The sequence below is a fragment of the Neltuma alba genome, unplaced genomic scaffold (genome assembly GCF_004799145.2).
Source record: "Neltuma alba isolate B1F8T4 unplaced genomic scaffold, ASM479914v2 tig00008125_pilon, whole genome shotgun sequence".
In the NCBI taxonomy this organism is placed as follows: Eukaryota; Viridiplantae; Streptophyta; class Magnoliopsida; order Fabales; family Fabaceae; genus Neltuma; species Neltuma alba.
The window spans coordinates 3,643-16,237 of record NW_021634954.1 but is presented as its reverse complement, the minus strand read 5'-3'; the positions used below and the strand labels follow the sequence as shown (position 1 = coordinate 16,237).

General features: G+C 30.4%; 1 pseudogene; it reads right to left on the bottom strand.

Annotated features, from left to right (window-relative positions):
- Positions 1-34: 34 nt before the first annotated feature.
- On the bottom strand, positions 35-1,115 carry LOC114753763 (zinc-finger homeodomain protein 3-like; annotated as a pseudogene).
- Positions 1,116-12,595: the final 11,480 nt, after the last annotated feature.

Below are 12,595 nucleotides of genomic sequence, written 5' to 3'. Positions count from 1 at the left end.
GTGGTGGGGGGTGGTGGGGGATTAATATTTTTTTGGCTAGATTGTGTTTGTTGTTGTGCATCCAGACCTTGAGCACTCTTCTTCTGACTCCAATCTCTTGACAGAACTGTTGACAAACGGACTCTTCCTGCCTTCTGAATCTTCCACCCAACTTTCTCTGCAAAATCCAGCATCCTCTCTTTCTGCTCCTGTGTGAACTTTGTCCTGAACCTCTTCTTCACTATCTGTGATGATGCTGGCCTACTCACCATTATCCACCACCACCATCCTCTGCTCGTCTGATTCCGAAGGAAGCGGCCCAGGCGCTACATTGTAGGGCAGTATCATCTGGTGTGGTGGTACAGTTCTTGAAGGCAGAATGTTGCCTGTGGGGTACCCCACAAGGGCCTCTGGGCAGCTGCTAGGACACTATTGTGATGATCTCCCAAGAAGAATTTCCTTCAAAATTTGTAGTAAGAAGACTCACCTTCTACTTCTTTTCTGTGGAAATTTCTGTGACAGTGGCAAGCTGAGCAGGTTAAGGCCTCTATGGTGCCTTCTTCTCCACTAGGCATGAAACTCACCACAGCCATCAAGGGCATTACCTCCCATGGAAGCTGCATGATTCTTAAGGCACTCTCTGTACCTTACCTCCTTCTTCTTCATGTAGGGTCCATGGTCTTGTTGATCTAGAAGGGCTGGTTGTTTAATGGAGGAGCCATTGGAAGGGTCTTGGCGGTGGTAGAGATGATGATGGGCCATGTTCCCATGCCCCTCCTGCCCATGGCCATTACCACGTTCCCCACCATATGTAGTACTGCTTATTGGGATTGGCATTTCTGGTTCTTGACTAGAAAGTTCCATTCCTAGCTTTTATCTCTCCCTCCTCTCTCTCTCTCTCTCTGGGTATTTTTTCTTTGGGTCTTGTCAATTTTCTAACCCGGGTACCAAGAAAAGAAATTACAGGCACAAGATGAGAAATATAGAAGAGGGAATTCCGAATTCTAGGACTTGTCTTCTAAATTTGCCGTCTCCTTTAGAACGACAACACTGAAAATGAAAACAGTAGTTTTGGTTAGTTACTGAGATACGCTAAGGAAAAGAAAGAAGTTAATCACATAATATAGAGAGTGGATTAACGATGACGACGGTGAGCACAACAAATCCCAGGGCTATGATTTCCTGCTTGCTGTGATGATGACATATCTCATAAGCTAGCTGGATTAGAGTGAATTATAGAAAGAGAAAGTAAGAAGAAACAAAACCCAGAAATAGGGAATTAAAAAACCAGGAGTTAGGCATGAGAAGAAAACGCTGTTCAAGACACTTTATTCACTCTCTGGGCATTTTCTCTTGTCTGCATTTCTTCTTGTAAATTTCAACTATAGACACAGCAGAATGGCATATATATAAATATGATGAACAGGTTTTGAAAACAACATACCCATATATATGAAGTTTGTTGGAGGAGAGAGACTGATCTTTCTAAGCTTAGAGCAGCTTCAGATGCAGAAAATTAACATGGTTACAAAAGTGCTGTGACTTGCAAGAGAAAGAGAGAAGAATATTAGGGTAACAATGAATTGAGAGAGAGAGAGGGAGAGAGAGAGGAGAGGAGAGAAGAAGACAGACAGATTTAGAGGTGGGTTTTGCAGAAGAGCACCAAACAAGAGCTTATAGAGGTGGTGGGTTCCCAAAATAGAGGGATAAATGAACAAGGAGAAACTCACCGTGAGTTTAAACCTTGTGGGGAGGTATGTATTTATTAACATTATATTTTTCATAAAAAGTTAATTTTATTTATGATATCAGTATAATTTAAATGTGTTCGTATAATCGTATGGTTTGACGTAATATATATGCATTTTTCAGATGATATTGAAATGAAACTATATATATATATCCTATAAAATGATGATGAAATGTTATTTTGATAAGATTTAGCAAAAAAATTTATATAGTTGAAATATAAAGAATAATTTCCATAATTTTTTATGAACTTATTTAGACTACCATGGTTTTTTATTTTTAAGTAAATTATTTTTTTCTATTTTGATTTTGACATTAGATTAAATTTTGGTTTGCTCTCAAATCTGGACTTTGTATAGAGAGAGAACTACTCGGATGGCTTCAGGTTAAAAAAAAAAAATTAAACATAAATACATTTCTAAATTTTATTTATTACCAGTAGATACAAAAACAAATTAATATTTATTTGCAACTCAAACCTTTATATTTACAAATTAGGTAGCATCATTTACGAGTCATATCTAATAACGTACTGATTACAGATCAAATTTTTAAATTTACAAATTCAGCTGTGCCATTTATAAATCCAAGTTATAATATTAAATCTTTTAAACCTATTAGTAGTAAATAAATTCGGATAACCTTAATTTTTTTTCTTCCTCAGACATATGTAAATTACTCCACAAAATAAGCTAATAAAGTTGCAAGTGAATTATATACGTAAGGGTAAAAATTTTGTATATGAAGCCAGATCCGGATCATCTAAGCCATATCTATATTCACTACGTGAACATCACGTAAAAATTAAAAAAATGGTGAATCTCAGACATAATTAATTACTATAATTATATGATATAGTAATTATATATGATCACTTCTCTCTTATTGTACTCCCTCCTGTCCTTAACGTATAATATAGAAGATAGGTAAAGGTTAGATTTAATTTTAAATATAATATTTTAATTTATTTTATCTCATAAATTTATATTTTTTTCTTTAGAGTATCTTTATTGATTGTATATATTACAACGATTTTTACCGTGAGATAATTTCAATGCATAAAATTAAATATGATAATTTAGAAAAACTAATACTCATTTATAACAAAAAATCAATTTAACTGATTTTTTTATATTTGTAAATTAGTTAACAATAATAGGTAATATATCGTTGACATTTACTGTTGAAAGTGTTAAAAGATCAGTAAAACGACTGTGCTTTGATGTGCCAGCCTATATATGCTTTGCTTGCACCATCAGCCATATATTTACGCGAAGGACCATCCTGTTTCTGTCACACAGAGAGAGAGAGAGAGAGAGAGAGAGGGTCCGAATTCCTTGGGAGACAGAGACACAGAGATAGAAAAAGAGGCCAAAGCTTGGAGCAGAAGCATTTGTTAATACTGAATGTGAATGGACTGAATAATGTATTTTTGTGAACTAAAATAATATTCTCTAAATTAAAACTTATGGACTAATTGAAACTGCATTATTTATGCAGCAGATCCAAAGTAATATAATCCCTTTTTTCTTGTTACATGCACAACAACACTTTTTTGTTGTTTCCGTAATGCTTTCTATATTCGTGTTTTGTGTCTCTGTGTGAGTGTGTGTGTTGTGTATGCTTCTATTCTTCTCGTTTAAGGTAACAGCTAACCGACACACGCACAACCACAGAGATGACGTTACTTAGAGGCAACAAACTGAGAAAAGAGAAACTGATTTAATACAAGTTACATGTAAACTTCTGTAATTAATATAAAAATTAGCTGATTAATTTGAATAGATTAAAAATATTAGTTACATTAGTTATTTGTAATAAATATATGTTATTTTTTTTAAAATATTATTGCTAATTAACTATACTAGCTAGAACTATTATTATTATTATAAAGATGATCTTAAAAAAATAAAAGCACTTATATTTAAGACTAAAATAAAAATCAAACTAGCTCTTATGTTAAATATCAGGGAGCGTATTGTTATACATCAAAAGCCTTAATTAACATAAAAAAGAAAAATAAGAGGAGAATAATATGTGTGTGTACATGTAGCGCCATAAACTTTATACTTACAATGCAACTAATAACTAACTTCTCATCATTATTATATTTTTCCCAAAAAAGGAAAAAAAAAACGTCTTCATAATTACGTTTTCCCTTCTCAGCCATCTGGATCAACACTTTAGTCTCTTTCTATTTGTGTGTGTGTGTGTCTATATAATGAATTAATGATCTCATCAATTATTGATTCCAGCTTAGAGTTTAAGGATGTTTCATTTTTCACTAAATAATGATTATTAGACTTTTGATAATGAATCTTTGGGGATTCCTTGAGTACCCAAAAAACAAAATACTCCTCTAATCTTATTTATAAATAACTTCTAACATGTTTCACACGAACTAAGATTAACCTTAAACTTCATTAACTCTCATTGAAAATTTAACAACTTTCCAACTTTATTCCTATTTAACATACATTATACCTCATATAAACAAAATTAACACAATAATAAATGAGGGATAAAATTGTATATCTATACAAAAATTTTCTCTTAGTACCCTATAAATAGGACAAAAAAAACTCTTTTCTCTCTGCCCTATAATTAAATAGGACCAGAGGAGTATTATGAATCTAAAAGTATGGCACAAATAAAAGTATTTATTAGTTAACTGCTACCTTATGTCCTAATTATAAGACTTCGTTTGTATTATAAGACTTAGTTTGTATATTACAATATATAAATGATGTCTTATAATTAGGATGGGAGATAGTATTTAAACTTAAATAATTTCTGTAAAGGTTATGATGCTATACTTTTAAATTTTTGATACTATACATAATTAATATGTAATAAAACTCTGAAAATAAATGTCGTTAGCATATTGTATATTGTTTTCATATTGTTCCGCAGTGACACAGACTGATGATATCTCTTTAGCATATAATTAATACTAAAATTTTCTTTTTGGGTAAATTAATCTGACTGAAAAATCACTTTATTCTTTTATGATAATATTTGACTTTTATATATTCGAGGCTCTAAAAAGCTTGACCCCTTCTTTCTCATTTTTGTTTTTATCTAAGCTGTCTCTTTTGGCTCGCTCTTTGCTTTTCCTTTTTCTTTTTTCCCCTCTCTTTTCTTCATCATCTTTTTTTTTCCCCCAAAATTCCTTATTGTCCAATTTAAAATTTTCTGTGTTAATAATTTTGTAGTATAGCAACGTGTAAACTCTTTTTATAGGTAGGAAGTTCTGGGTTTAATTCCGCTTGTAACCTCAAGTTATCAGTGTCTGCTTATTTAATTAAAAAAAATCCCTCTTTATATTTATTTATTTAAATTGAATTACAACTTTACCTTGTTTCTTTTGAAATTGATGTTGTAATAACAAAACATCAATAATATTCTCCTAATATTCATAACGCTATATATATATATAAGGAAAATGAGATAAAACAAAGCTAGGAATTGTAATATTCTAATTCAAGCATCTAGGAGTTTAAAATCCTAGAGAATGAAGTTATGCCTTATATGATATTTTACAAATATAATCAAATGACTAAAATGCTCTTGTATCATATTTTCTTTTAAAAAAAGTTATTAAAATTGTCATTGTTAGTACATTTCTTATCATTAGCTATTTAACACTTGTTATTATTAGTTCACAACTTATTATTAAATAATAACATGTCATTGTCAGTGCATTTTTTGTTATTAGCTATTTAACATTTGTTATTATCAGTTCACAACTTGTTAATAAACTTTTTGATACAAAGGTATTTCTATCATTTAACTACATTTGTAAAATACCGAATTAGACGTCACTTCCTCTCCTGAGATTTTGAAGTATTAGATTCTTAAATTCGAATATTGCAATTTCTAACATCTTCTTATGTCATTTTCCATATATATGGGTGTGCGAAAATTAGGTTATATTCTTAGTTATCAACTCTATTATAAATTTGATCATAATGGGCATAATAATGATAATGATAATTTTCTCTATATTTTTTGCATTTTTCTATTATGGATGATACCATTGGAAGTTGCAATATGCTTCATCTTAATTTCTGACCATTTCTTCCTTACACATTCACACCCCCACAAAATACTTTTATAAACTCAACATTCTAAAATATTTTTCTAGTAATACTCATTATTTTAAATTTAGGCTATTTATTGTTGTTAATAAAAAATATTTAAGAATAAAATTGCATAAAAAATACTTTAAAAGCTCAGATTTTGCCAAAAAAAACTCATATCTTAAAAGTGTTAGATGAACTATAAATTAGTTTAGGCTACTGGTTAGTGCTAACAGAAAAAAAACACTTCATGTGCATTAATCAAAGGCATTCAAACATTAGCAATAACAATTTAGACTTTTATTCTAAAACTTGAATAATATTATCATGTCATATATATTAACTTAATATATATTCAGTCTCACATACACACACACGCATATCATTTTTTTGAGATGATGTAGATGGATCCACTTGTATATATCTCATTTACAACATGTATATACCATTTTAATTATATCATTTATTCCTTCTGGACCTTTCTTTTCTATCTTTCTTGATTATATGCCTTTATTGATATTACTTCATGATCTTCGTCATGTTACAGTATATATCAGGGTTGGTCCACGAAATTTGATATGATGAGCATCATCAGACTTCATTATTACGCCTAGCAAGCTCAATCCTCTCTCATCATCATTATTATATATATATATATATATATATATATGAATTTTTGTTATGAGTGTCACAGGAGAATTTTTATAAGCTTAAGAGGTTCTTCCTTCTATTAGGCTAATTTTTTGGGATTAAGTTCTTTTCTTGAGCTTATGCTCATCGTATATATGTTATGAGTCATATATCGAGAAATCTTATAAATATTGTGGGGTTTATAAGTTTAAAGGATTCTTTCTCCTAATAAGTTAGTCTTTTAAAATTAGGCTCTTTCTTTAAACTTATGCTTATCATATTGATGCTTTCATTGAAAGTCGGTTAATCAGAGCGAACTACTTGTAGAGGGTTTTGACTATTAAGAAGACTAAGTGAAGTGTTGTAGAGTAGAGTTGCCGGGAACATCACCTCTCGAGGATAATGCTTTGTTATGAGTCCCATGCTAAGAAATCTCTCGAGTGTTGTGAGGTTTATAAATTTAAGAGACTCTTCCTCCTAATAGGTTATCTTTTCGCGCGCACATTTATATATATATATATATATATATATATGATAATATGAGATATGGGTAATAATTACGCTTTAAACTCCTTATCCCTTGTATCTCGAATCTCTAATATTGAAGTGGGGCTTAGAAGATATATAATTATTTGTAGAAAAAAGTTTCTGGCAATTTGAGTATTAATTAATTTAGTAATAATTAATTAATCATGTAATCCCTAAACATAAGGAGTGGGGAAATTAAACATCTTAAAAAGACAAATAATGAAGTGAATTATGTCATGTCCCTGTCTTACATAAATATGGGACATTGATGATTTCAACTCTATATTGGATATGCTTTCTGAGTTTTGGGGCCCTCTAGGGTTTATGAAAGAATCTACGAATTAAATGTGTCTCTTTATAAAATAATTACTTTAAAAAAAAAAAGTAAGGGTGGCTTGTATTTAGCCGTTGGGTTGAAGTTGAACATTCGAAAGTGCTTTTTAGTTTTTTGTCTGAACTCAAATAAGACCTAAAGGCCACATAAAGTGTGATGAACCCTACATTCTATTCACGGGCATATAATTATGGCAGCGCATGAGATTCAAAGTTAGGTCAACACATATGACCAAAATAATCTACTTTTCCCAAAGTTAGTACATTCTCAATTCCTTTTATTTATTTTTAATTTCTATATTTTGAAAATAAAAATATCATTAAATCCTTATAGTTTAAATATAATTGTTAATAGAATGCCCCGGATTTATTATTTATATATGCTTAATGCTTCTGTCAATATTTTGTCAAATACATAATTAATCTTACTTCATTATTCATACATTTATCACTCTTGCTGATAGGGCTGTGAGAGAATATTTAATTATCACAAAAGAAAATTTAAAACATAAAAGTATCAAAATTTAATTGGATATTGTAGGACTAAATTCAAAAGTGACTGAAATTATAGAGGGTAGAATTTTCTTATAAATATTTTATACACAACTTGCTGGTATTTATTCCGTTTATATGATTCACTATCATCTTTTAGCCAAGATATGGCAGAAATGTGATTAATAGTGATAAGATATGGAGAATTGTTCTGAGGAGGAAAAAAGGAAGAAGAAGAAGTAAAGTTTGGAATCCATGAATATGCAAAAGCGGAATACGTATTTAATTTGTTCATGGATATTCCATACTAATTAATATTACTTCCGATTTTTAATATAAAACTTTATTTGACTTTAATTTTGATTTTTAATATAAGACTCAAACTTACTTTTTCTCTCATATTTATCCAATTTTTTCAACATAGTATTTCTAATAATAGTAATTTTAGTCAATACACTTAATTAATAAGGATGTTTTAGAAAAGACAACACATATTTATTACAAATAACTAACATAACTTATTTTCTTAATCCACTCAAATTAGTTAACTAACTCTTATATTAAGGACCAGAGATATAGTAAGAGTTTTTAGTTTAACACGTTTGCTGAAATCAATTAATTCTAATTAATTAAGTTTGCTTTTTGAAACCTTAATTATTTGATCATGATGCTTTTATACCAATTACTTTTATACAGGCTTATTTTTTAAGTTGTGTTTTCTCACTAATAGATAATTATTGCCTTATTAGTTATCAATTTAAAATAAACATAACGATCAGAAAAGAGCGAAGTGCCTGTTTGGTTTAAAGAATTGTAGGAAAGGTCAAATGATATTTTAAGCTGTATCAAGATAAAATATAAAGGATATAAATGTTTAAATATTATTGATTATTGATTTTTGAAGGATATAAATATTTATATATCCATTGATTATGTAAGCTTGAATTTGAATTGCATAACTGAAATTATGTAACATATAGGGGTCACCCAATCAATTATAATTTGAGATAATCGGGATTATATTAAATTATTTCATCGTATCAATCAAATATCTGAATCAACAAAATATATTATAATTGCATGTATTTTTTTTATGAACATTATAATTTCATGTAATCTTAGTGCATAAAATTTAACCAAATGTGACACCGGGCCATGCGTATATTTGTTTCTACTTTGTTTTGAACTCAAAGTATATACTCCTCCGGTCCTTAATATAGGACCCAATTCTTGAGTTGATTTTGGTCTTAAATATAAGACCCATTTTTCATATTTATCAATTCTCTCTAAATTACCCCTATGAATACTCCCTCAACCATAATCAAGTAGAAGAGGGAGAGGGAGTGTTAAAAAAGATGATTATGGTGTTTTAGGAAAAATGTATCACTTTTCTTGTAATTAACTAACTTACCTAACTTCTTTAATTTGATTAAATTAGTTAAATGGGTCTTATATTAAGGATCGGAAGAGTATATCTTCATTAACAGTGACTAATTCTTTCGCACTGTAAATTTCTCAAAAAAGTTTTAATACTGGTCATAAAACACTGTATAAATAAATATATATATATATATATATCTCTCTCTCTCTCCCGCTAAGGATCAAATTCTTAACTAGATATTTAAAAAATCCAAGTAAGTGACCCTGCTAGGCCTCATGGTTATATATATTTGTTCTACACGTGTTATTTATATGTGGAGTTTGCCTCATGGCAAATATACACACACGGAGAGACACACACACACAGACGTTTGTGTGGAGCTTACTTACACGCTACCATCTTTTGTATTTCTCCCAAATATTCCCAATCATGCTATCACATTCACACCTACTGATTCCTATGCCCCTCCATCTCACCTTTTTATTTTTTTTAAAAAAAAATCTAAAGCATAAAATTTTGTAAAATATTTTTGAAGTAACGGGGTCACATATATGTACGTACATTAATAATTGATCAGTATCAACTATTTGATTATTCTCATAGATTTTAAGAATTATCACTTACCTTCTTGATGGTTACTATTTATGCTTCCATATGTTATTATCCTGAATAAGTCTAATTTCAAGCTTATAACTATTCCTTCGGTTTTTAATATAAGACCCATTTAACTAATTTAATTAGATTAAAAAAATTAAGTAAGTTAGTTAATTATAAGAAATGTGACATATTTTTCCTAAAATACCATAATTGATTTTTTTAATATCTCATTTTCCTTTTCTACTTGATTATAGTTGAGAGAGTATTCATATGAGTATTCATAAGGACCGGAGGAGTATTATTATTTGGAGTCATACGGCTGAAATTTAAAAGCAACGCGGGGCAAGGGCTTATTAGTCATTACCACTTTGGAATGTTCCCATTGTAGAGAACCAGAGATTTTCTTTGTCTATTTATGTTTTTTTTCCCCTTTGGACCAGAAATAAACACCTCAGGTTCTTCAGGAAGGTTTTAAAAAATGATTTTTTTATTGAAATTATTTTAATTTATGGATCCATAAGGTCACTCTACCTTAGTACTTTTTTTATTTTATTATATTTTTTAGAGATTAATTTAAAAATTTTCCCAATAAAAAACAATTTTAAAGGATTCTTCAAATTTTAATTGGTTGTGAGCTGTTTAAAATTTAAATATGGTCCCCCAGCAACACAACATTGTGTTGTCATTGCACTTTCTCTCTCACACGCACATCAAAGTTTTCCTCAAAGTATATTATGTTCCCAGGCACTAATATTTGTTTAGGGTTATTGGACAAATTTTTCCAAAAGCTTTCACTAAATAACGATGCTGGCTCAAAATTTTTTTGAATTTAAAGAATATTTTTATTAGAGTCAATTTTATTTGAGACATTATCAGATATTAAATATAAATATATCTTCCAATAGAAATTTAAATCTTAATTGTGAGGGAATAATCCTTCTGTTAAGATCATTAGATAACATTTAGATTTCAAGCAGACTTGAAGACCAAGCACTTGAATTATTATTGCATTGGCCTCTATTTATTTTCAGAAAATAGTTTTACTGCCTACGCATGAGGCCCTTTTAACATTATACATGTTTATACATGATTTTCAATGCATTATATGAAAATTTAAAATGAAGTAGCCAGTATTTATAGTTTATAAATATTACCACCTCCAATCCTGCATATAAGAGTTTAGACAAGCCTATGCTTAGTTTTATCCTCAACATAACACTTAGATTAATTTTGTTTTTCAGATCTATAATTTTTGTCAAAAAATTTCTTATCAATTACATATATCAAAAGGGCTTCGATTAAAGATAATTTCAAATCCCCCGCCTAATAAGCAGTTTGGCAGGGATAGAATTAAATGGGGATCAACTTTGAATGCTGATTATAGTGTGGCAGAAATGTATGGGTTACTGCGAAATGAACAAGGGTGTGAGGAAGAGGTTTGGAAGAGAATCTGGAAATGGAAGGGCCCAAGAAGAGTGCAGGTGTTCTTGTGGTTGGCTGCTCATGACAGATTAATGACAGCAGAAAGGAGGGGAAAGATGATGGGAGGAAGTGATGCATGTTATAAGTGTGTGGGGAGAAGAGAAGATCTCATGCATGTGCTAAGAGATTGTGAGGTTGCAAAGAGTCAATGGGAAGAGTTGAGAGGAGACACGGTGGATTTAAACTTCTATCAACTAAATGGGAAGGCTTGGATAGAATGGAATTTAAGAAATCTGAATAGTAAATGGGCTTTGACTTTTGCTATCACTGTTTGGCAGCTTTGGAACTGGAGAAACCGCTGTATCTTTGAAGAAAAATTTGTTATACCAGAGGGGAAGAAAAGAGTAATTGAGAAGTATGCTGATGAAGTGCTAAGGGCACAACAGAGTTGTTTTAATGGGACTGACCAAAAGCAGGAAATGTATATCAGATGGAAAGAGCCTAGTGGGGGGTGGATAAAGCTCAATGTTGATGGTGCTTCAAAGGGACGGGAGAAAGTTGCAGGTTGTGGAGGATTGCTGAGGAATAGTGAAGGAAGATGGATTGGAGGATTTGCTAGAAGGTTGGGGGTATGCTCTGCAATTAAAGCAGAATTATGGGGTGTAGCAACAGGTTTAACTCTAGCGAAGGAAAAAAAAGTTCAGAAACTGGTTGTAGAGTGCGATTCGGTAGCTGTAGTACAACTACTACTACAAATATTGGAAGGTGCAGAGATGCAATCAAGCTTGTTAAAATTGATTTGTAAAGATCTGAATTGTTTTCAACAGGTACAAGTACAACATATACATAGAGAAGGCAATTTTTGTGCAGATGCCTTAGCGAATTTAAGTTTATTGATTGAAGATGATATTTGTTTCTTTGAAACTCCACCAAGGTGTGTGAGGAGTTTTTTGTACAGTGATCAGGTGGGAAATTCATACCCACGAGTTCTAAAGATTAAGTAATAAATTGGGCTGATTGCCCCGTATTTCACCCAAAGATAATTTCAATACATATGAGTAAAAAGGATATTTAAGGAAAACTAATATATACTTATTATGAATAACTAATTTAACTAATTTTTTAATATTTATAAATTAGTTATCAAGTTTTTGTATTAAGGATCGATATTAATGTTGTTGTGCTAATCAATTATGATTCATCAGAAATCAATCTTTTAAGTTTTAATAATTCTGATGTTCTGAGGTACAAAAGTCTTATTGAAGATACCTCAATATACACATTCATCTTTTGATTATTTTTTCAAAGAATAAAACACTAGATAAAAATTTTCAACCCATAAAATCAAGTTGCTATCATTGTTAAAAAATTATTTTCATCAGCATCTCTTATTGGAATCCAT